Source organism: Monodon monoceros, unplaced genomic scaffold, assembly GCF_005190385.1.
Source record: "Monodon monoceros isolate NGI ecotype Baffin Bay Population unplaced genomic scaffold, NGI_Narwhal_1 Super_Scaffold_14, whole genome shotgun sequence".
In the NCBI taxonomy this organism is placed as follows: Eukaryota; Metazoa; Chordata; class Mammalia; order Artiodactyla; family Monodontidae; genus Monodon; species Monodon monoceros.
In genome coordinates, this window is record NW_021703770.1 from 32,194,995 (window position 1) to 32,218,762 (window position 23,768).

At 40.2% G+C, this 23,768-nt stretch overlaps 1 protein-coding gene across 4 annotated transcripts in view; it reads left to right on the plus strand.

Moving 5' to 3' along the window:
• NCALD (neurocalcin delta) overlaps positions 1-23,768 on the plus strand; it is a 428,946-nt gene that overhangs the window by 260,586 nt on the left and 144,592 nt on the right. The gene's annotated exons all lie outside the window — the stretch shown is intronic.

Genomic DNA, 23,768 nt, shown 5'->3' on the forward strand with positions numbered 1-23,768 from the left:
AGCTCTTTTTCATCCCATTTCCTTCATCCCCATTAAGTCTCTATGGTTTAATTATTAGATGAGCAACATGGCTCATCTGGATGTAATGTGAAAGTGAAAGTGAAAAGCCTTTATTCCAACTTGGATAGGCCAGTTCTTTTAATGAGATCTATAGGAGAGTAATAAAATATTTGAAGTCAAGCTAACCAAAATCTTTTTTTTTTTTCCTCATGACATTGATAACTAAGCCTCAACCCCAATGCATTTCTCCTGGAGCCCAAGAAAGAATTGTGCATTTAAGTTGGCAGTGATCAGGCAGCTTGAGATATTTTGAAGTACTTATGGATCTCAACCCTAAACATGATAGTAGCCATTGCATTAGTTCCTTGGATCTTTCTGATATCAAACTAAAGGATGATAGAAAAATGTGCATTCTTGTCCCCAAGGACAGTAAAGCATGGCTATGATCCAACATAAGAACCCTTCCCCTTGACGTGAAGGTGTAGAGAATCAGTATATCTGCTGTTGGCTGGTTGTTTCTGCCCTTCCTCAAGCATCCAAGTTTCTCTTCTGTGTCTGTGATCTCAGGGACAGGTGATTCCTCACTGCAGATTCCCTTCTTGAGTGAGCCCCAAATATACTCTACTTGATCTCTGCTTTATGCAGAGCAAGGGGAGGCTACAGGAGTTTGTGCTGCAAATTTGAGGCATCTGCCAGACCCAAAGGAGGACGATTTGAATTAGAAATTGACCAAAAAGCTCTTGAGGCAGTGAAGGAGCCACTTCCTGCTCAACTACTGTTGCCTCGAGAGAGGAATGGGCAAGGCAGAGATGAGGACGACCCCTTAAACAGAGACTAAACTGTCTAACTGGGGCTTTCCAAAGGAATGGCCTAAGTTAGCAAACACTGCCCCAATTTCCTGGGCTTTCTGGAATTTTGTTCAAGAATTCCAGACACTCTTGTAAAAATTACCTAGTGACAGAGTTCCTGACAATAGATAGGAAAGATATATGTAAAGAAGCTATTTTAAAGTAAAGTATATGAATAGACTCTAGGTTTACAGTCATTTCTGATTTCCTCTTGTCTGGGTATCTCTCTTTAGCTCCCTTAGGCTAGAATTATTTTGTCTGGATCCCCAAGAAATCCATACTCTTCCCCAACGCTTCCTATGTGACTAGCTTCTCAGTTACATGATATTACGTGGAATTATATTTTTTCTACGGTTTTCTGCACTAAAGACCTCTTTCCTTGTTCTCTTAAAAAAATGCTATTTTAATCCTCTTAGCCTAGGAGCTTACTACTCTTTAATTTCAATGTCTCAGAAATCCTCCTCTATCAAAAAAACCTACTTTGTCAATAGCATACCTTTCGTTCAGGAGTAGTAATTGGGAGAGATTATCTCAGAGGCTGAGAACACAAGACACCAAATATCTAAAGGATAATTAAAGTATCCTTCCAGATGTTTTCAAGTAGAGACAAATACTGATCATTCAAATAATTGATTCCCTGACAACGATTTTTCACTCAGTCTCGTTCTCAACGCCAAAACAGCTAATAAATTCAATGGGAAAAAACCCTGCTCTTTTATTAGTTTGTAGAAAAAAGAAGAGAAAGAGAGTAGTTGACTTCTCAGCAATTTTGCAACAAGTTCTTTTAGTGTCACGTAGACTTAGGAGAATGCAGTTTGTAGTAGATAACTGATGATTCCAATTAACCAAAAAGTATTGATTAAGCACCTACTAACTTGAGCCCTAGTGGAGAATGATATAGTATAACATGGACTCCTATATTTAATAATAGATCATGTTCCTAGAAACCTAATTCATTTACTCATTCAATAAATACTTATTGACTGCTTGCTGTATGACAGGCACTGTGTTAAATGATGGGGATTTTAATGGGGAACAGGGCAGGGATGGTTTCTGTCTACAGTTGAGTGTGGGGTTTAGGGAAGATGTTAATCAAATAATTCCACAAATAGATTTTACAAATGTGATCAATACTATGATGGGGGGGGGGAAACCAAAGAAAAATGGGAAACCAAGACTATAAAATACAGGCACTACCTACATCTAGTCTAAGTGGTGATCAGGGAAGACTTCCCTGAAGAAATCTGAAGAGGTTGGGAATGGGGAGGAGAATGTTCTGGGCAGAGGCCCTGAGGTAGAAGGGAGCTTGGAGCTTACTGGGAACTGAACCAAGGCCAGTGTCGCTGGAGAACGGGGTGGGCAGGAAAAGCTAGAGAGGTGGCAGGGGCAGATCATGAAAGACTTAGTAGAGAATGAATGAATGAACGAATGAACATGAGTAGTTAATAACATGGAGTTAGTCCTGTCGTCTCCTGTCATTATTGTGAAAATAAAAGGAGTTTGCAATTGTATAATGACTCTGCTGTTTGGGAGATACGGTATTCATTCATTCATTCATTCAGCCATTCAGCCAGTAAACCCAAGACAAAAATCCCTGTTCACATGGATCTTAAATTCTAGTGGAACAAGCAGCAAACATATAGGTTTTATAGTAAATTTTTGTTTATGAATAAATGGTGTTAAGTGGTCTTTCGATGGAATTTTAAAAACAATTTCAAATGTATATCATATTGCATCTATGTATGGTTATTCCTCTGTTTGGTTAAATAGAGTTATATCCTTTAGCAGATCTAGGACCATGCTCAGCACAGGTGTTCTTCACAGTACTCAATTCACAGTCAAAGACTTTGGAGAAATTCCAAGAGAATAAGGTAAGAGAGGGAAGCTAAGAGATTTGCATTTGTTCTTGTTTCTGAGGAGCTAGTGAGGCCACTGCTCACCAGCACCTTACCAGCTCTTCCTGGAGTGGTGGGGGCAGGAGGAGGGGAGCGATGGAAAAAACGAAAATAACTGAGGCTAACACTGATGGAAAAGCATCTCAGAGGGAGAGTATTCCAGAGTCTTGCTATTTCTTTTTATAAAAAGAGCTTAAAACATCTTATATACGTAAAATACTTTATAGATTTTGCACGTTTACCATCTCTATAAAAGGTTCACATTTTACAATCAATGTACACATTTAAGGAGAGATGTTTCTTTGTCACATTCCCCAAAGCTCTTATTTAATTGATGGCACATCTTAAAATCATCAGTGACTTACAGTCAGAAAATAGTACTTATCTGGAACCTTGTTTGAGTTTTCAGTCATGCCTGTCTTTTCTGCTTGAAGATTTCCTGGTGACAGTGTTTTGTATCTGCATATAAATTATTACCATAGATGGAATTAATAAACCAGAGCACCTGTGAGGGTCGCCTTCAGGTCTTGTTTGCAAAAGTCAGAGAGTAGTTCATAGTATCAAAGGGAGGCATGATAATTATCTGTTTTAATCTTCAGGAACTTCCTTGCTTCTGATTTCTAGATTGCATAAATCAAAGTGATTATTTCTATATAATCCAAGAGGAATAATAGAAATGTTGCTAGTGTGATCCTTTAGTGCAGGATTTCTTAACTGCAGCACTGTTAACATTTTGGACCAGATAATTTTGTTGTGAAGGGCTGTCCTATGCGGTGTAGGATGTTTAGTGGCAACCTGGTACCAGTAGTATACCCCCAGTTCTGACAGCCATCTCCAGACATTGCCAGATGTCTTCTGGAAGGGGCCAAATCATTTTCAGTTGAGAGCCATTTCTTTAGTCTATCATAGTCACGGACTCACCATGCTGCTTTAGCTTTTGTATTGTTGTGTTGCAGACGTGTCCAACTCTAAATGCACAGCTTTCAGTTTAACAAGATGGTATCTTTCTAATTCTATAGTTCTTACATCACAATTAAAAATAATGTTATGAAACCAGAATTAGATTTTTATTCAGCCAAATGTGTGAAATCCTGACACGGTAATATGTTTTTTGGGGGGAGGCAGGGAGGGAGGCGGGGGGTGGTTTACACTTTAAGGGCCTTGTTTTATTTGTTAAAGCCTGACAAAATTTTATCCTCAAAGTTTAAAACTTACTTAGTGGCTCAACTATTTTTTTAAAGATACATTTATGGGAATCTTAATGCCACAAAAGACTCCTACTCAGTCAGCTGCAAGAATTAATAGCCTTTTGGTGACACATAAAAACTTGAATGAGGCACATTCAGCAAGTTCATTTCTAGTTTTATAGGAAGCCGAAAACAGCAGAGAGAAAAAAGTGCTACCCTTGCATCCTTTGGTGATGGTACTTGACATTTTAGTGTAAGTTATTACAATAGTATATTGGTTTAATGTTCCCTTAATATCAGTGGTTTACTCAAAGTTTCTGAAAACGCGAAGAATGTGTGTTCTCTCTGTCACTGTTAAGCTAAGAAATGGCGTTTCAAAATCACTTTAATCGTACATGATTAAATCTTCTAAAGTGGTATTTTACTATGCTGTGGTGCCTGGGAAGACTTAAGATTACATAAATTCACTTAGACGTATGACTAATATATGATACCATTAAGAGAGAGATTTTAAATTCCTTTTACTGTTATTATTTACTTCACCTAAAGGCCTCTTGACTCATAGTGCTTTATATAGCTCAAGTGAGACCAATGTTATTTTGTTAAATAGAGCCTTCTTTCATGTCACTATTATGTTCAGGAATATTTAAGAACTTCCAGTTGTCTCAAAAATAAAGTTCTAATTCTTTTTCGTGGCACTTAAAGCCCTCTACTAACTGGACTGCAGTCGATCTCTTCAGATGTATCTCCTTTACCTCCATTTGCCCCTGTCTCCATATCACACTCCAGCTGCAATGAATTAGGTTGCCCAGGGCATCCTTGCATTTTTCTGCCTTTATAGTGCTCTCATGCTACGATCTCTACCCCTTAGATTCCAATCCATGCTTAAGAACCATTTCTTCCATGAAATTTTCCCAGATTTTCTCAGTTGGAATTAATCTCTCTCTCTCTCCTATAATGTTTGGAAAGCACTACACTAGTGTTCCTCAAACTACCTATGAGAAGGACTAGATTATTTTTAAATTTCCAGTTTATTACAGGACAATATGTATCTTCCTGTCTATGACCAGTACTTAGATCTCGCCCTGTGAAATTCGCATATCTGATCTGGTCTGAACCCCATTCAATGAGCCAAGTCCACTTGATCACACATTTGAGTAGTGCAGCTGTGTCCAATGCTGTAAAACTGAACAATTACTCGCGATCTCTGTACTTGTGCTGTTGCTGATAAGAATAGTTCATGAGGTGCTGCTGGTCCACAGACCACACTTTAGGTAGCTCTGCCCGAGACTATAAGCTCTACGAGGACAGGGCCCAGGTCTGCTTTTTTCATCATTATAATTCTAGCACCTGGCATTGCCTGTCACATAATAAGCACACTTATTCCACCTAGAAGTATCATATTACAGATAACAGCACCTAAAAGCACCAAAGTAGCTTGGATCAGATCGTGATCACTTTTTAGCACCTACAGGATTATCATGCCTAACCTGTATGAATGAGAATATCAGACTGTTTTATTTTAAAAACACATGTTCTTTAGTATAAAATCTACTGAAATGAAACACCCAGCCTGCTAGTGCTGGTATAGGCTTTATAAATGAAGCTCACTTAATCAATAATTTAATTTTCTTTCCCTAAATAGTTGCAGAAACTCACTGTATTCAACTTCATTTAAGTAAACTAAATGGAGCTTAAAAGAAATCTAAAACACTTTGCCTGTTAAATAGCAATATTGAGAAATTGTCTAAGGGAAATATATTCCTCATAGAGAAAAACCCCACAGAAACAAAACTATATTTGAAACCAAAATGGCTTTCTTTTATGCAGCTCAAGGGGGGGATACAGTGAAACTCTTAAGCAGTCCAAAATTGTATTTTTGAAAATGAGAATCACATGGAGTTAGTTTAACATCTACCACTGTAAATTCTACTGGGGAAAACGCCTGGAATATGAGTAACATTTTTCAAAATTTAAAATGTAAGAGATTCAGAATACTTGACAATGCTATCTGAACGTAGATTTCTAACTTTCAGTAGTTCAAGAGTGTCTTTCTGAAGTGGTAAGAAGTAGTTGCTGTTGAATGTTCATGTTTTTCTTTAACTATTTCATTATATTAAAATTGACAGCCAAGAAAAACAAGAACATTTACTATATGTTTTTCTCACCATTATTGGCCACTTACTTTTCCATGGAACATTTGTTATTTCTGGGAAACATATGGCATATGACCAGAACCATAATTAGTCACAGTCTGATGTTATAGGAATTCAAATGTTGGCAATTTCTAGCTTCTTCCTCTGAAACATAAAAGCAGTAAATATAGATCGTAAGGTGCATTCTGGAGTCAGCTTTTCCCTCCTTCACAAATTGTGGAATTTACTTGTTTTGATTGGGGAGGTGTTTGAAGACTCACAAACACTTTTATAGCTCTGCCTCAGACCTAGAATGTTCCAGAAGGAGGCACCGTTCTAAGCACTTTACACACATCAGCTTATCTAATCATTGCAATAGCAGGTGAGAAAACAGAGGCATGAAGACATTAATTTGCCAAAGTCACTTCAATAAGAAACTGTGGAGTTGAGATTCACCTCAGGGTGTCTGGCTCCAGATTCTGTGTTTTAACTTTCATAGAGTAGTGTCTTTTGCTGCATTGCTCCCATAAGTAGAGATTCCATTGGTAGAATCCTGCTGAAGACGTTATTTTCTTGCAGACTGTCTCTGCCTAATACTTCATAGCTGAGAAATGCTGAGTAACTGGGGAATATTAGATGACTATGAATGATGGGTAACTAGAGAATGCTGGGTAACCAGGGAATGCTGGGTAACTGGGGGAAAAGGGTGAGAAGCTATTAGTTGACAGTTTACTCTGAGAAACTTTCCAGCATCTGTAAACCAAAGGGTTGTCATCAATATAAGATCTGGGACTGTCCTGCAGAGTCAGTCACTCTCACACAGGATCCCTAAAAACAGTGTTATCTTTGAATCAGAAGGATAAATATTTGCAGTAATCACTTTTGCCTTGTGTTGGAAGCCATGGTTGCTGAGGCTGATTATCACAGAAGTAAGGCATCCTTTGTTACTAATGGAGTTATTGAGGACTGAAAATGCAACATTGCTTAGCAACATGCATCATAGTATTTACTCTTTTGAGCAGGAACAGCAAAAGCAAGTAGTATGTCTTATAAATGTCCTGGCAGGTATTTTTATTTTCCTTTCCAACTAACTTTGCTTGTATCCATTGTCATGGTATTAGCAAAGTGCTTAGACTGTGGCTTGGCAGGGGTAGGTTTAGGTATATTCCCTTAAGTACAGAGATCAGCCCTGAAAGCTGGCATTAGCCCAGTGTAGAACCAAAAAGAAATTAGGCTGCAGGTAAGAAAAAGTAGTAAAAGATTCCTACAACTCTAATGTTCTATATAAGGCTCCTAATTTTCACTGCTGGCAAGTATGTGACGGTAGCGATAGCACCCCTGTAAGATGTGTGAACTTGCTGTAATACTCTTCAGACTTCTTGTTTTGTTGGCTCTGATCTTTCAGGCGCTGATAGAGTCCATAATAACTAAAAACGAACATAATCCCTATTTCCTCCTAATGAAAATTTAATAGTTTCACTAATAACAGTGCTAGCACTCCCCTGTCATTTACCCTTTGTCACGCGTGTTGGAGAACAAGTTTGTCTCTGGGGAGAATTTGATCTGGATGCACTTCTACCTAAGCCCTCCTTTCTTCTCCAAATTAAAATAGTAACTATACATTGGAGAATCCTGGCATTCTTTTACTATCTTTTCTTTCTCTGCCTCCAAAGTCATCCTAGCTTGGTGTCTTAAATTATGGTGTTCTAACTTGACTTCCGCTCTGATGAAGAGCAAGAAATCCCAGGGGTTGGGGCCATCTTAAAGGAAAGGCTGTCTCTGCAGTGGCTTGAAAAATTGTGGGAGAAAAGAGAGGCTAACCTTCCTGCATGAAAACAATGGGGAAAGAATCAGTTCACCCCTAAAACAGAGGCAGCTGTTCATCCTGGAGGGGGAGATGTTCCACTTGGGATTGTCATCCAATGATTAATGTCTGTTCAATCCCAAGATAGGTGGAGAAGCTTGGAATCTGAGTGACCATGTTGTTCGATTCTTTGTCCCTCTTGGGGAAGGGTCCTGGAATGTGTAAGTTTTCCTCATGCAGTTTCACTTTTCAGGGCTTTCCACACTCTTGGCTTTGCTTTTGCTTTGTTGTGTCCTGGAATAACTAATTAATTATAGACCCAGTTCCTTCTATGCACTTGTAATTGGACGTCTTGAAAATTGCTCCGTGCTGGCTTAAATAATGAGGAGAGAATTAAAAGGCTGAGAGGTGCTGGGAAAGATAGAGAGACCACGACCACTGGAAATCCAGCAAATATCACACCAGATATCTGTTACGCCAGTAACCAGGGGAGACAGAGCACTGGGGCAGTGGGGCTAGAAAAAAAACACTCACAGTGAAGTGATAAAAGGGACAGGGGCAGCAAGAGGGTCCATTGTTGAGAAGAACATTTTTGTGGAAGGAAATCCTGTTTGAAGGCTGTACAGGCTGGGCAGGTCTAGCCAGCTAATGCCTTCTCTTGGGGAGGTGTGTGGGGTGTTCCCTGAGAACAGGGGAAGAGCCAGGACTTTGGAGTCCAACACACTGACATCTGTGTCTGGACTCTGCCATTTACTAACTGTGGTATTTGGAGCAAATGACTTTACCTCTCTAAGCATCCAGCTCTTCATCTGTGAAATGAAAAATAATAGTACTTGTCTCAGAAGGAGTGAGTGGGATCAAATTGGTTAGTGTCTAGACCACTTCCTGGCACATAGCAAACTCTCAGTACTGGCTAGCCATTATTATTATGCCGTTATGTTGTCAACATAATGATTTAATAACAATAAAGATATTAACAACAGGTAAGGTAATTAGCCTGGCACAGCTCAGGAAGGGTTGGCTTTAAAATGCATTGTAGGAGAATTACTATTCCCATTCTGTCTTCTCAACTCTCTTCCTGGACAGTTTGGTTTTTCCCCTTATTATATCCCCCCTTCACTCTTCCACTTAGGGAAGGAGAGGAATTTAAAAATTGGATAAGAACAGTGCAGCTGTTCAGCTGGGGCCTTTGGTTGTTGGAAAGGAGGCCACCAGACCACAGCTGGCCAAATAACCCATGGAAACCATTCCCAAAATACATTCTGTTATCCTGTCCTGCTACTTATGTCATTTAGACATAAGGTGATTTGCAATTTCAGATCCTAGATCCTTCTCCCCCATTAGAATGTAAGTCTTCAAGATGTATGTGTCCAATGTATGTGTCCAATGAATATTTGTTGGAGGGAGGAGTGAAGGAAGGAAGGGAAGAAGAAAGGATGGACAAATGAACTTCACCTAGCAGAACTTGAAGGCAAAAAAAAAACATCTTGGAAAGGAGACCTCCTGGCTAGCCTAATGGGTTGACAGAGAAGGCCTGTAGGTATTCAAATCAACAAACATTTAGCGAGTACCTACTCTGTACCTGGCACTGCACCAGGTTGTAGGGATATAACAAAAAATAAGATACCATCTTTGCCACCAATGACAGATGTCTAGGTGGGATCCAGACAGTCTTAAATGTGATGTAACTGAGGTAGCTTTAGGAGTAAAGTGGATAATTTCTGTATTATCATGTTATACAGGGTAAAAACAGTATCAACTTGATAGGTGCTGTATTAGTTTCCTAGAACTGCCATAACAAAGTATCAAAAACTGGGTGGCTTAAAACAACAGAAAGTTATTCTCTCACAGTTCTGGAGACTAGAAGTTTGCAGTCAAGTTGTTGGCAGGACCATGTTCCTTCCAGAGGCTCTAGGGAAGAATCTTCCTGTCTCTTTCAGCTTTTGGTAGCCCCAAGTACCAGGTACTTGGCAGCATAACTGCAATCTCTACTTCTGTCTTCACATGGCAGTCTTCCTTTTGTGTGTCTGTCTTCTCCTCTTCTTATAAGGACTCCAGTCATATTGGATTAAGGATTCATCCTACTCCAGTATGACTTCATCTTAACTAATAAAATCTGCAACTACCCTATTTTCAAATCAGGTCATTCTGAGGTACTGAGGGTTAGGACTTCAACATGTCTTTTTGAGGAGACACAATTCAACCCATAAGAGTTGCTGACTAGGATTTTATTTATTTATTCTCACTAGGATTTTAGATGCAAGGTGGAGGCTTTAAGATGACACTGTGTGTCAATATTAGGCGAGTTGATTCAAAGTAGCTGAGTAGTATCTCAGGATATCGGTATAATCTTATGTTTATACTGATAGATAGATAGACAGATATGTATGTATATTTACACAAATACATATATGTAGATGCGAGTATATATATCACACACATATATAGACTCCTATACACACATATATATATATTTTATATTCACATGCAGATAGATACAGAAATTAATATTGATATGTGTGTATTGATGGGTTCATGTACATACATGTATTTTCTAAGTCTATTGAGAGAGCCTAGAAGCAATGATACCCTGTAACAGTGAACACACCCAGCTCCCACATCTTGGTTTCTAAATACCATTCTCCAATCAAAGAAACCAAGGCTCTTTGTAGGAATGGCTGATTGTAGAGCTGAGGCAGGGAAAATAGAAGATGAATTTGGAGCACCTTGTAGTGCTAGAAAGTTTGAAAGTGCTATTTTTTAAAGGATAGAGCATGTCAAAGGTTACAGGAGTCAACCTGAAAGCTCCCTATAGCCAAAGCTATAATTTAAGGGGAAAAAAGTGGGAATTCCCTGGCGGTCCAGTGGTTATAGAACTCCACGCTCCCACCGCAGGGGGCACGGGTTTGATCCCTGGTCGGGGAACTAAGATCCCGCCTGCTGCGTGGAACGGCCAAAAAAAAAAAAAAAAAAAAGTAATGATAGTACTAGTATAGGTTATAACCACAAGAATGAAATAAATATCCATGTGTCCATACTGATATAAACAAATGATGGAATAAATAAATAAACAAACAAACAGGAGTGAAGGAACAAATCTTTCTTACAGAAAAATTCCAAACTAGAAATGTAGAAGAAACGAGGGCAAAAAAAATCATCCTTAGAACATTGCAGCAATAATTGCCGCAGGCAAGATCCAGTGGTGAATCCTAAGATTACTGGGCAAAATTTTAGGAGAAAAAGGATATTTGCATAGCCTCAAAGTCTCTATCCCAAAATATTTCCTAATTACTGTGGTAGTTTTAACATTTGTCACAAGCTGTTTGATACTTCTCCATCCAGGAGGTGGAGCTTAATTTTCTTTGGGTGTAGACTGGACTTAGTGACATACTTCTAACACATAAAGTATGGAAAGAAAAAGAGAGGAACTTTTCAGTAGTAAACTTCACAGACACTACCTTAAGCAAGGGGTCAACATTAATATCTTTGTTGATAAGTCATGTTGATAGCATCTATCCCTTGAAATGAAGGGCACTTTGCCTTGGTGGTATCCTTCCTCCGATTCCTTAAACTAATCATGAGAAAATACCAGACAAACCCAAACTGACAGAAAGTTTACACAACACTTGACCTATTCTAAAGTGTCGAAGTCATGAAAAACAAGGAAAAGTCCAGAAACTGTCACAGATCAGAGGAGACTAAGGAGATATGGTGACAGATGCAGTGTGGTATCCTAGGTTGCATCCTGGAACAACAACAACAAGATAATGGAAAAACTGCGGAAATCCAAATAAAGCCTGTAGTTTACTTAGTAGTATTGTACCATTGTTAATTTCCTAGTTTTGATAAATGTACCATGGCTGTGTATGGTGTGTTAGCAATAGGATAAGCTGGGAAACTCTCTGTATTACCTTTGCAACTTTTCTGTGTGTCTAAAATTATTCTAAAATTAAAAGTTAAGAAAGAAGGCTCTGAGAAGAGGACTCTATAGCAATAGTATCAGATTGTCCCAGTGACTGTTCTCTGAGTGCTTATGTCACTTACTCTGGTTCTGTTGCATAGATGAGATACAGCAATCAGCTCCATCTTTGAGCTGGACCCCACAAAGTCCTCATACTGGCCTGAAGTCCTGACACTGTCTCCCTCCCACCATTCACGTTACCTCCCTGATTTTATCTCCCACTACTCTCTTAAATATAGCTAGATATAATCAGGAATAGATAAGACTTGTTGGCATCAGAAAGACTCGTCTAGCAGCAATAACGTAGTAGAAAGATTTAGAATGAGCAAACTTTGCGGTTTGAGTTCTAGTTCTGCTGCTATTCACTTAGGGAGATACTGGCCAAGTCATGTAATCTTTCTGGCTTTTTAGCCTCTAAACTGAACGAGTTGGACCAGAATGCTTCTAATTGTAAATTCAATGGCAGTGTTATCCTTGGTTTACAGCAGGATACGAATTTGATTTATCCATTCGGGAAAATTTCTGCATATTTTGATCCCTGGTGTGCAGTTGTGAATCTCTGCCTGGGTAACAGCTGTGTTCCCACTCTGCCCCAAGCTCAGGGCTTTGCAAGGAAAGAGGAAGTATAGCCAGAAACTGACCTCATGCCTCATTCTTCCTAGTTCCAAGTCATTTCTGTTAAATGGCTTCCCAAGTTTTAATTCATGTTCTATCTTCATGATTTTTACTATATCCATATTCTCTGTGTACTATTTTTACTTAATATCTTTCTTTAAACCACCCTCTCTTTATATTTTAACTTACATTTGCCTTAAGCAGTAATAGCTGTGAAATTGCAGATATGATGCGCCAGCTATATTTTTTCGAAGGTACACTGCCACAAATACACAGCCCCAATCCAGCATAACTATGCACTGCCTAAAATGGTCTCACGGAATGCTAGCGGTATGCATTCCACACTTTGGGAAACCCCTCCATGAAGGTGAGGGGCAGCACCCTAGGGGTCTCAGTGCCATCCGTGTCTTTCCCCCAGTGATCTTAGAGCTTGGGAGTATATAAAAAGGCATTCCTATCAGTGAAAATATTGGGAATCCCATTCTAAGACACTGGAGACGTCCACTATATTTTGGAATGAAGTAACAGAAGTGACTAAGCTTTTTCTCTTTGAGGGAAAGGCCCAAAAGGAGCTGGAATGAGGGAAAAAAGGTATTTTTCTGGCTTAAAAAATAGGAATGAATAGCAGAGGAAAGGGCTGGAGAGAAAGAGCAATTAACAGGAGTAAGACAGAGTAGCAGGAAAACAATGGGGGTGAGGTGATGGTGAGGGAAAACACTGGAGGGAAATGCAGTTTCTCAAAGAGGCAGAGTATTAAATGAAAGGTTAGAGATTTTGTAGAGGTCCTCATATCCTCCTCCTTTTTGACTTTTGGACTCTCATTCATGGTGTGAGAGCCGATTAGATACACCAGAGGGCCAACTTGAAGGGCCAAAGGGATTGTACTCTCCAAGAAACTTCCTGCTAACGGAATCGTGCTCTGAGCAGGTTAGTTTCTCCTTGACATATGACCTTGGCATAAAAGATAGATTTAATACTATCAGAAGGAGTTAAAAAAGAGTCTAGATTTTCCCTAGCATCCTTTCCTACTTAATAACGAAAGGAAAAGACCTTAGCCTTTATCATAATACAGATCTGATTGATTCAAACCCACACATCCCTTAGCCTTTATCATAACACAGATCTGATTGATTCAAACCCACACATCTGCAAAGGTCAGTCAGATTTAAAGAGTAAATATTTTTTTCAAAAATCTGAATTCCAGAGGATTAAAATATCTGTTTGGGTACGTGTTCCCTGGCACACAGCTGAAGTAAGTGCCTGCAGATGGTCACAGCCCTGTTGGGCAGAGGCATAGCGTTGGGGTACAGCATGCATTGGACTGGACTGGTAGAAGCTGGTGATCCTAATACCACAGAATTTCAATCGGGGATGAGGGTGGGGGAGAGGGGTATGATAGGAGCCAAGGCAGCTGCACAAGGGGCAATTAGGAAAATTTTCCATGTTGTTCTGTATTTTTCCAGATTCTTCTATTTTAAAATAAATAGCGCTTTCTGAGAGGGAGTGCTGATATGGTTTCCATCCTTTCCAAAAGAGGACAGGAACTGGGAGGCTCTGAGGAGACTAGGTATGGTCTACACATCCAAGAGAACAGATTCAGCCAAAGGACAGCACACTCTTTGTCAAGCTGCACCAAGAATGCTGTTGATTACCCCTTCCTGAGATGAATTTAGGAAAAGCCCAAGAATTAAATTGCACGCAAAGCGCTTGACATGCAGCCTCATATACTGTTCTTCCAAAACCTCAACTAGGATATTTATAAGGTTTTGGTTTCTTTCCAGACTTCAGAGAACACTCATCTGAAATTACATTTTCACGTCACTTTCTGCCAGATGTACTTTAGGTGACTTATGACAGCTTTTTTCCGTCTTCATTTTTCTTTTTTGCTCAGAACGTTGTCCCTGGAAGGTCCCCTTGCCTCTTTCCCTATTTATTTTCTCTTCTCCATTTTATAATTGGGTCTCTTTAGAGGCGGACCCATGGATAAAATCTTAGTTCTCCAGGACTTTCACCTCCAGAGGAAAAAAAAAAAAAAGACCATTTTTGTGTATGCCTTGACTTTTTCAGAATTGTCGAGACGATGTCAAGGCTTTGACCAAGTCAAGCCTTTCTCAGCCTCCGTGGTGAGTTGGCTTCTTCCAGAAGAAGATTCATCACATGGTGTGGGCCACTGAGCTACTGTGCATCTGACAGCTTAGCTCACTGCCCTTGGCTGGCTCTTGGAATGATTCAAACAAAATAACAGCTTAGATTATTGGACCAGAGGGGAAAAAAGCAGATTCTTTCATGTGATTTTGATCCTTGTTTGTTTGTTTCGCATGAACTTTATGTGAACAAAGTGACTTGTGGTGAGTATATATACAATCAAATCAAAATTTAAGAGACTACCCTAAGATAAAATGGAAACTGTGGGAAAATGGTTTTGTTTTTTTTTTTCCATTAGGTATTTCTTTTGCCCATCCTCTGAACACTCATTTCTAGCACTTCTTTTGAGTTGGGAAAAAAGTCATTGTTCTGTAGATCTAAACCACTGAAGCAATCACATTTCTGATGGGGAAAAAATTTTAAGTGTATGAATTGAGGGAAATTGTCAGAGTCTGAGTTGAGCAAATCAGGACATTAATTCCCTAACCCTCGTGAATTAGCATTGTGCCCATGCCGATGGCCTGTTTCTATTTTCTGTTTTTAATTTCCTCAATATTTGACCTGTAGAACAACATACTATGGTGTCTGTTTCCTGGGAACAGAAAACACAAGTAAATATTTGAGAAATTTGATAACAGGGAAATTTGAGTTGAAGCTTGTCAGAAAGATGCATGAAATCAAGCCCCAATAAAATATCATTCTTCCTTACATCTGGTTTATCATGATTTGATGAAATTCTTCTTTGTGGCCCACTCCTGAATAATTTCATGACTAATACATAAGTGGATGGATTACGCAAATACTGTTGTTCTAACAGTACCCGGCATTTTGGCCACTGCACAGATGTGACACATAAAACTTAGATTGCGTGTGTAGACTTTGGTTTAAGTCTTTCACTGAAACAATATCTTTTGAGTCTGTATTGTTACAAATTAATATTTGAGCCTGCCTGAGACAAGAGTACAGATGGAAGCCTTAGCCTGCAGCCCTTCACCTTCTGGCCTCTCAAGAGAGGCCTTCCATGCAAGCAAGCTGTATTAGTTTTCTGTAGCTGCTGTAATAAATTGCCACAGACCTAGTGGCTTAAAACAAGGCCAGTTTACCATCTTGTCATTCTGAAGGTCAGAAATGTGAATCAAGGTCTTAGCAGGGCTGCGTTTCTTCTGGAGGCCTTGAAGGAATAATCCATTCCCTTACCTTTTTTAGTTTTTAGAAGCTGCCTACATTCCTTAGCTCATGGCCCCTTTCTCTCATAATTCCAACATCTTGCTTGTCATTATTTCCTACAACTAACTCTTATCCACCTGCCCCCCTCTTATAAGAGGTCTTATGATTACATTGGGCCCACCCAGCTAATCCAGGATAATCTTTCCATCCTAAATCCTTAACTTCATCATGTCTGTAAAGTCCTTTTATCATGTAAGGTAACATATTAACAGATTCTGGGGACTGGGAAGTAAACACCTTTGGGAGGCATAAGATACACGTGAACTCTCCAGTCCTGCATTTTCAAGCTCCATCCTCTAACTGCCCCCTCCATGCACATACACAAGGGATGCTCTGTCTGCCTGTGGGAATAGCAGCAGTACTGCCTGTCTGCCCTTGGGAGGGCCAACCTGGGCAAGGGTTCACATAGGTCCTATTGGTGGCTTGGAAAAATTGGACGGGACGTTCTGGGATCCTGAGTCCTTGGAATGTAGTCTGGCTTTGGAGAAGGTCAGTGCCAGCTCAGTGTGGGCACATGCTCTCGGCTCTCGTGCTCCTTGACCTATGAGGAGTGGTGCAGCCGACGGAAGGGCAGAGTAGGGCCCTCTGGAGCTAGAGACTCAGAACAGGGCCAGTTGCTGACATCTACAAGCAGCATTGCTTCCAGCAGCCAGACAGGTGACAGAATCGAATGCCTGGAGCTGGTCTGTGGGAAAAGAGAGACTGTCTGCCCTTCTAAAGAAGGTAGATACAATGTCCCAGAGGAAGGGGACCCAGTGCCGCTACATCTTCTGAATTTTTTGAACAAAACCAGAAATCTGTTTTTGTTTTATTTTAAACCCTGTGTGAGGAAAAGAAAAATGTGCACAAGGGCCATTCAACTCTCCAATTTGCAACTGACCTGTGGTTTAAAGGAAAAAGCACAGAATCCCTAGGAATAGACAACACTATATTGAATGAGTGAACAGTGAATGTCAATGCTAAGTTCAGAGATGGTGCATTAATTAAGTTACTCAAAGCTGAAAAATTCATCCCTAGTCATGCCACGTTGTCCAATAGGCTCATCAGAAATTTGGCAGGGAGATTAAATGACAATATTAAGATAAATATTAATGAAATGCCAACAATGTGATGATGCCTTCAGTATGGTATAAACTTTTTTCACATTGTGAATTTCACAGAGAAAATGTAAAGTCTATCAACTAAAACTCCAAAATCAAAGCCCCAAAGAATTAAAGTTCAAAATCCGAAACTTTTGCTCTTGTGAATGAAAAACCTAAAGGAATCAAAGCTTCAGTCATTAAAGCAAAGTTTAAAATTACTTCAGAAATTTCTGAGAAATTACTTCACAGTCGTTTAGTCATTCAACAAATAATTAACGAGCTTCTACTATGTGCCAGGCCCTGTATTAGGTACTTGAGATAGAGCAATGAGCAAAACACAAGAACATCATGTTCTTATGGAGTTTATGTTTAAGACAACATAAATAAGATAAATATATAGCATTTTAGTGATGGTTGCTAAGGAGGAAAAAGAGTAGGGGAATGGGGAGTAGCAGCAGTTTGGGATTTTATGTAGAATGGCCAGGGATGGTCTCATGGAGAAGGTGACTTTTAAGTAAAACTTGACGGACATGAGGGAGGAGCCTGGCAGAAATTTGGAGAAAGGCTGTGCCGGGCCCAAGGAGCACAAAGGCCCAGGACCTGCAGCAGGTGTGGGCCTGGGATGTTTGGGCAACAGCGGACGTCCAGAGTGGCTGGAGCAGAGAGGGTAGAGGGGAATGTAGGAGATGGTGGTCTGAGAGGAAATGGGGGCCAGACCACATAGGGCCCCAAAGAGAAGGACTTGGGCATTTACTCTCAGTGCGATGGGGGCACGGGAAGATTTTGAGGAGAGAATTGACATCATCTGACTTAAAGTGTAAGTCAGACCCCTCTGGCCACTGTGCTATGAAGAGGCTGAAGGAGATTAGGGACAGAAGCAGTGACACCAGTTAGGAGGCCATTGCAATACTCCTGGCGATGGTTTGCGGTGTTTAAACTCGGTGGTGAAAGGGAGGTAATGAGAAGAGTTCAGATTCTGGGTATATTTTGATGGGCCAGATAACAGAATTTTCTAATTTGTCTGGGGTGTGAGATAAAAAGAAGTTGAAGATAACACCGTGGTTTTTGATTTGAACAACTAGAGTGGAGTCGCCATTAAGAGACTGGGAAAGACTGGGAAGGAGACAGGTTTAGAAGATCAAGGGGCCAGTTTTGTATATGCTAAGTCCTAGATGCCTATTAAACGTGCAAAGATAGATGAGCAGGCATTTGAACATAGGGGTCTGGAGTTCAGGGGAGAGGGACCAAGCTGGAGATACAAACTTGGTGATTATCAGTATGTAGATTTTAGTTAAAACTATGAGGCTGCATGAGATCACCTGGAAGGTGCATGTGGACAGAAATGAGAAGGATTTTGAGACCTAAGCCCTGGGGGACTCCAACACAGAGATCAGGAAGATGAGGGGGGTACCAGCAAAGGAAAAGGAGTGAAAGCACCTGGGAAGGTGGGGGAAAAACCAAGCAAGTGAAGAAATTGTTTCAAGGAGAAGGGACTGAACAATTGTGTCCAGTGCTGCTGGGTGGTTGGAGGGGGAGGACTGGGAATTGCCCATTGGATTTAGCAACACGGAAGCTAATGGGAACTTTGATAAGATTGGTCTCAGCCAGACCGATGGACACTCTGTGCCTGGGTGGGGCTGAAGTTCCTTCAGCAGCTATAGACTGGCTGTCTTCCATGGATGTTGTTTCTTCAGGTATTAATGTACTAAGTAGTAGAGTTAGGCACAAAATCATCCAAGTGGATTGCTTTTTAGTAAATATGAAGAGTTGATGGGACACTTAAAAGTATTATAGCACTGGCCTCATACACGTGAAATTAGAAAACAAGGTAGTCTACGGCTCCTGAAAAATTACTTAAGGCACAAGGATATTCCCCAAGCCAAGTGTTTAGTATTGCCAAATACCACAGCAGAAATCCGCTGGCACTGAGTGAGGGAGGGTAGTTGGAGAGAATGTTGATTTCTGTTTCACCAGAATCCAGTAAGTCAACAAAACTGGAGACCAAGACTTGTGAACTCAAATTGAATGGGAGAAATACACACCCACTCCACCACCACTACCATCAGAAAGAGGAGAGAGAGCGAGAGAGAGCGAGAGAGAGCGAGAGAGAGCGAGAGAGAGAGATAGAGAGAGCGCGCGAGCGAGCGCCTTACAGTGATAAGCCCCACATCCCTAAGCATATGCTGAGAGCATACAGGTGTTCATGCTTCCTGCAGGCAGTTAGTATCACAAAGAGGAAAAACCGAGTGAGAGACAGCTGAGACTACACATGCTCAGTTCCTATCCCCAAGGGTCTGATTCAAGAAAACACTGCTTCTCCCTATAGGACAGTGAGGCAGGGAGGGAAGAGGCTAGGAATATCCCTCCAAGAGTTCTCACATAAATGCAAAATCAGAGGAAAAGGGATTTGACTTCCATACCCCCAAGCCCCAACAAACACAACAGGGAAAGAAATTCAAACTATTGTATTTGGTTGCTTCTTTGGTATCAGTTTGATTGGCAACAATGATAAAATTTCATCGGTTAAAATGAAATTAGGAACAGGTGAGTATTCATTATTCAAAACCTCTCTTATTCTGGGAAATCAAGAACCGGGTTTAGAATATTTAAGCCACAATCTTAGATGCATATGTGTACAGGTCTGTTGATGATCAGGGAGAAACTGGAAGCCCCTGACTTCTTGTTTTTGAGTCCTTGAGTCTCATCTGCAGTTGGGAGCAATTGAGTTACATGGCTGTAACCAATCTTTGTGATTACCTGATGGAACAGTTCTATTTTTAGTCCTCCATTTAAAGTAGATAAAAATTACAAGTACTCTATATCCTTCTAGGAAATTAGAACAATCCTATAGGGCATATACAGGGTTTTTTTTGGTCAAATTTTTATAATAAGCTGTTTCTTGTTACCTTAACATGTTTAGCTCACTCCCCTTTCCTGGTTGTGCCCCTTTTCTCCATCAGCATTTAAGAGTCCAGTCATCCATGCAGGTGTCCGTCGTTAACCCCATCGGCCTTAGTCAGCACTGACATTCCAGCATTCTAAAGTGCAGGGCGGATCCTGGTGGTCATAGGTTGTTGATATCCATGTGTAGCAAGTAGATGCATTTCACTCACTGTTAGCCTCTTGGAGGGAGGCTGGAGCTCAGAGTTGCCTTCGGGAGTGATTTGACACAAAAAGCTTCCTGAAAATGTTTCCTGAACCACCATATGGCGGTAAGTAGTCTTGCTTCATGGGTCTTATAAGGTTGATTGAGGTTAATTGAGGTTCTATGAAGTATGTAAAAATGCTTTCAGAAGTATACAGTACTCTCTGATTGTCAGGTGGTGTTCTGATCGCTGATTCATGTAGTTCAGTTCTCTGTCTTGTTGCACGTTAAAGTCACGGGTCTCTTCAAAGTGCTTTTGTGTTCTTCAAAGCACTTAATGGCTCCCCGACACAATATATGTGGAATGATAAGGAATTGAATTCCATTTCCATGGAGGAATGGGGTCCTGCCTGCTAAGGCATCATCCCTACATTTCCAGTCCCCTATTATTTTTAAGAATACCAACCACAGAATGGAATGCTAGCCTAAACCCTCCTGGCTGCTGGGGAAAAGCAGACGATAGAGGAAGCCAGAGTTTAAAAAAAAAAAAAAAAGTGAGAAACATGGCTTTAAGACATTCCAAAAAGAAAAGGGAGGAGATCCAATCTTTCTAAAAATTGAAAGCAAGTCTTTGGCAGAGGCCAAACTGACAAATGACAAGAAACTTCATCCCTGTAGTTACAGAACCAATATCCAGGTTGAGGGAATAAATCTGGCTTGTCAAAGAAAAACCTCAGAGTTGAGAAAAAACGGTCACAAGCCACAGAGATGCTGCATTTGTCCCTGTCATGCCTCACACCTGATGAAAGGCAATGAGAAGCTATGGCGTGGGGCGGGGGGGGTGAGGAGCTTGGTGGGTGTGCTGAGGAGGAAGCAGGGTCCAGGGTCAGCCTGCGTGGATTTGAACCCAGGCCTATTGCTGAGCAGCTGTGAGGATTTACAGACTTGACTTTCCTTCCTGAGCCTTCACTTCCTGTAAGGAGAGAACAACAGCCCTGGCCTCATTGGGTTATTAGAAAGTTAAATGAAAAAATATGGAAAAATTTGCAGCAGAACTGTTGGGAAATATCAAGTGCTTACAAGCGTCTATTATAATTAATGGCCTTTTTTTAAATTGAAGTATAGTTGATTTACAGTGTTGTATTAATTTCTGCTGTACAGCAAAGTTATTCAGTTATACATATATATATATATATATATATATATATATATACACATTCTGTTTAAAATTCTTATCCATTATGGTTTATCACAGGATATTGAATATAGTTCCCTGTGCTATCCAGTAGGACCTTGTTGTTTATTACTGCCATTTTAGAAGTATAAACTGCCGGAGAAAGCTGGAAGAAGTTTTCTTTTAGTCATATGGCATTAATCCCAGGGGGCCAGGAGCAAGACATGTGACCAGACTTTTGACTCTTCCCAAAATACTGGAAGGGTTCTATTGTCCCCATTAGGGAAAACTAGTGTTAGATTTAAACAGTAAGTGACAGTAGTCAAAGTTGTGAGAAATGGGCAAAGCTATACTCGGGTATTTGTCATTTAAAAAATGTTTATCCAAATTATGTTCCTTCTTTATTATGCTGTTAGAAATTAATCACTAGTTAATATTTGCTTGTAATTTGAATAATTTACTTTCAGAAAAAGCATGTGCTAAACATCTTCTAACTTTTGTCCAAGACTTAGAAAGTTCAAGCCAAAGAAAGGCTTCATGGTCATAATTAAGAAAACACTATTCATTTGAAACCGGCGCCGACGTTACAGGCTTTGTATCTGTGGCCTCAAAGGGATAACTTAGGGGAAATCAGCTGTGTCCCAGAATACGTCACAATTGTGTAGTAGTTCATTAATTACTATTCAGATACACTTTAATTTATATAGTAGCTATGTCCTGCACAACTGTGCCTGAAACGAATTTTTATAATTTGATTCATTTCCCCATTAACTTATAATATCTGTGAAATATTTTCTTGGCTTTGATTTTAATTCACAGTACCTTCTAATTTGTTGTCAGGTGTGGTAGTTAAAAGCCTATAAATGAATACTTAGTGGTATCAGGGAACATAACAGCCTTCTTTACTATTTAAGGGCAGCCTGGTAATGAACGATTCTGCAAATTTGAGGGATTTTTTTTTTTTGCAATGACAATTACATAATTATGAGATAATAAGTGATAATAAGTTCTTTAAGGGCAAGGATTATATCTTCTATCCATCACAGCATTCTACAGTGAAAAACAAAAACACTTGTACATGAAGCCAAGACCCAGGTACACGTGCAGCCCTAAGAACTAACTTGCTGTGGATAAGGCTTCTTCTTTGGGTGAACACTAATTTTCTCATCTCCCTTTCTATCTCATGAAACCAGAGAGTTTCAAATGGAGTCATATATGTGAGACATGCAATCAAATATGTGAGAACAAGTGGCAGTCTAAGATTGTCTTTATAGCAGGTACTCACCCAGTTATCCAACGATTCATTACCATTTAATGTATTTGTTCTTTTACATTGCAGTTTTCATGTTTACTTTTCTTGAAGTAGAGCACTTATATACTTTGGTTAGTTTTTTCCTTTTTTAAAAAATATCATATGTGTGGTCTTAAAATCCCAGTTTTGCATTGCTCAGTCTGTGTCTTCAAGTTTCTTTATGAGTTCTTTGTTCCCTCTGCTCCTCCCATCCAAATGTTCAACCCCTGCTTTTTGCATCTGTATATATTGTGCTCTACCAGCAAGAACCACAGTGGGACTACCGGGGCGGGGGTGGGGGGGTGGGCTGAAAACCCCAGTGACCCAGAGGGAAAGGGCAAGGGTTTACTGAGCTCCTCAGTGAACTTCCCCTGTGGGCAGGGCTAGCCCGGTCTCTTGGCTCCTCAGCCCTGATAACTAACTCAAGCCAAGAAAAACTAAGCAGCCTGTATTGGTTTCCTTTGGCTGCTATAGCAAATTACTACAAACTTAATGACTTAAAATAACACAGTTTTATCATTTTACAGTTCTAGAGGTGAGAAGTCCAAAACGCACTTCACAGGGCTAAAATCAAGGTGTAGGCAAGGCCGGTTCCTTCCGGAGGCTCTAGGGGAGAATATGTTTCCTCATTTTTCCACTTCTAGACGCCACCCAAACTCCTTGTCTCCTGGCTCCCTTCCACCATCTTCAAAGCCAGCAACAGTGGGTTGAGTCCTCCTCATATCACGTTGCTCTGACCTTCCTTCTGTCATTACAGCTCCTCTCCTGATTTTTACTCTGCCTCCCTCTTCCACTTTTAAGGACTCTTGTGATTGCACTTCCCAGTTAATCCAAAATACTTTTCCATTTTAAGGTCAGGTGATTAGCAACCTTAATTCCATAAGTAAACTTAATTCCTCTTTGCCATTGGGACCTAAGAGGTTCTGGGGATTAGGAAATGGGCATTTGCGGGGAGGGGGCATGTTCTGCCCCCACAGCTCCCCAGAGCAATCATTCTCAACATGTGACCGTCAGGACAGCTGCATTGGAATCACTGCATGGAAGCGGAGGGAATGTCAGTGCTGATTAAAATAAAGAACCCTGGGTCCCATGAAAGCCAAAAGAATCAGAGTGTCTGGGAGCAGAGTCCAGGACTACATTTTTACAGGTTTCTCTGGTGATTAGTATACTCACTAGAGCTGAGAATCATTGTATTCAAGCATTTAGCCTACCTTAAAAAAAAAAAAAAAACTTGTTTTATTCAATAAGTTCATTATAGATTATGTTGTTTCATTGTAGAAAAATTAAAATATATACAAAAGGGGTTTTCTGGGATATGG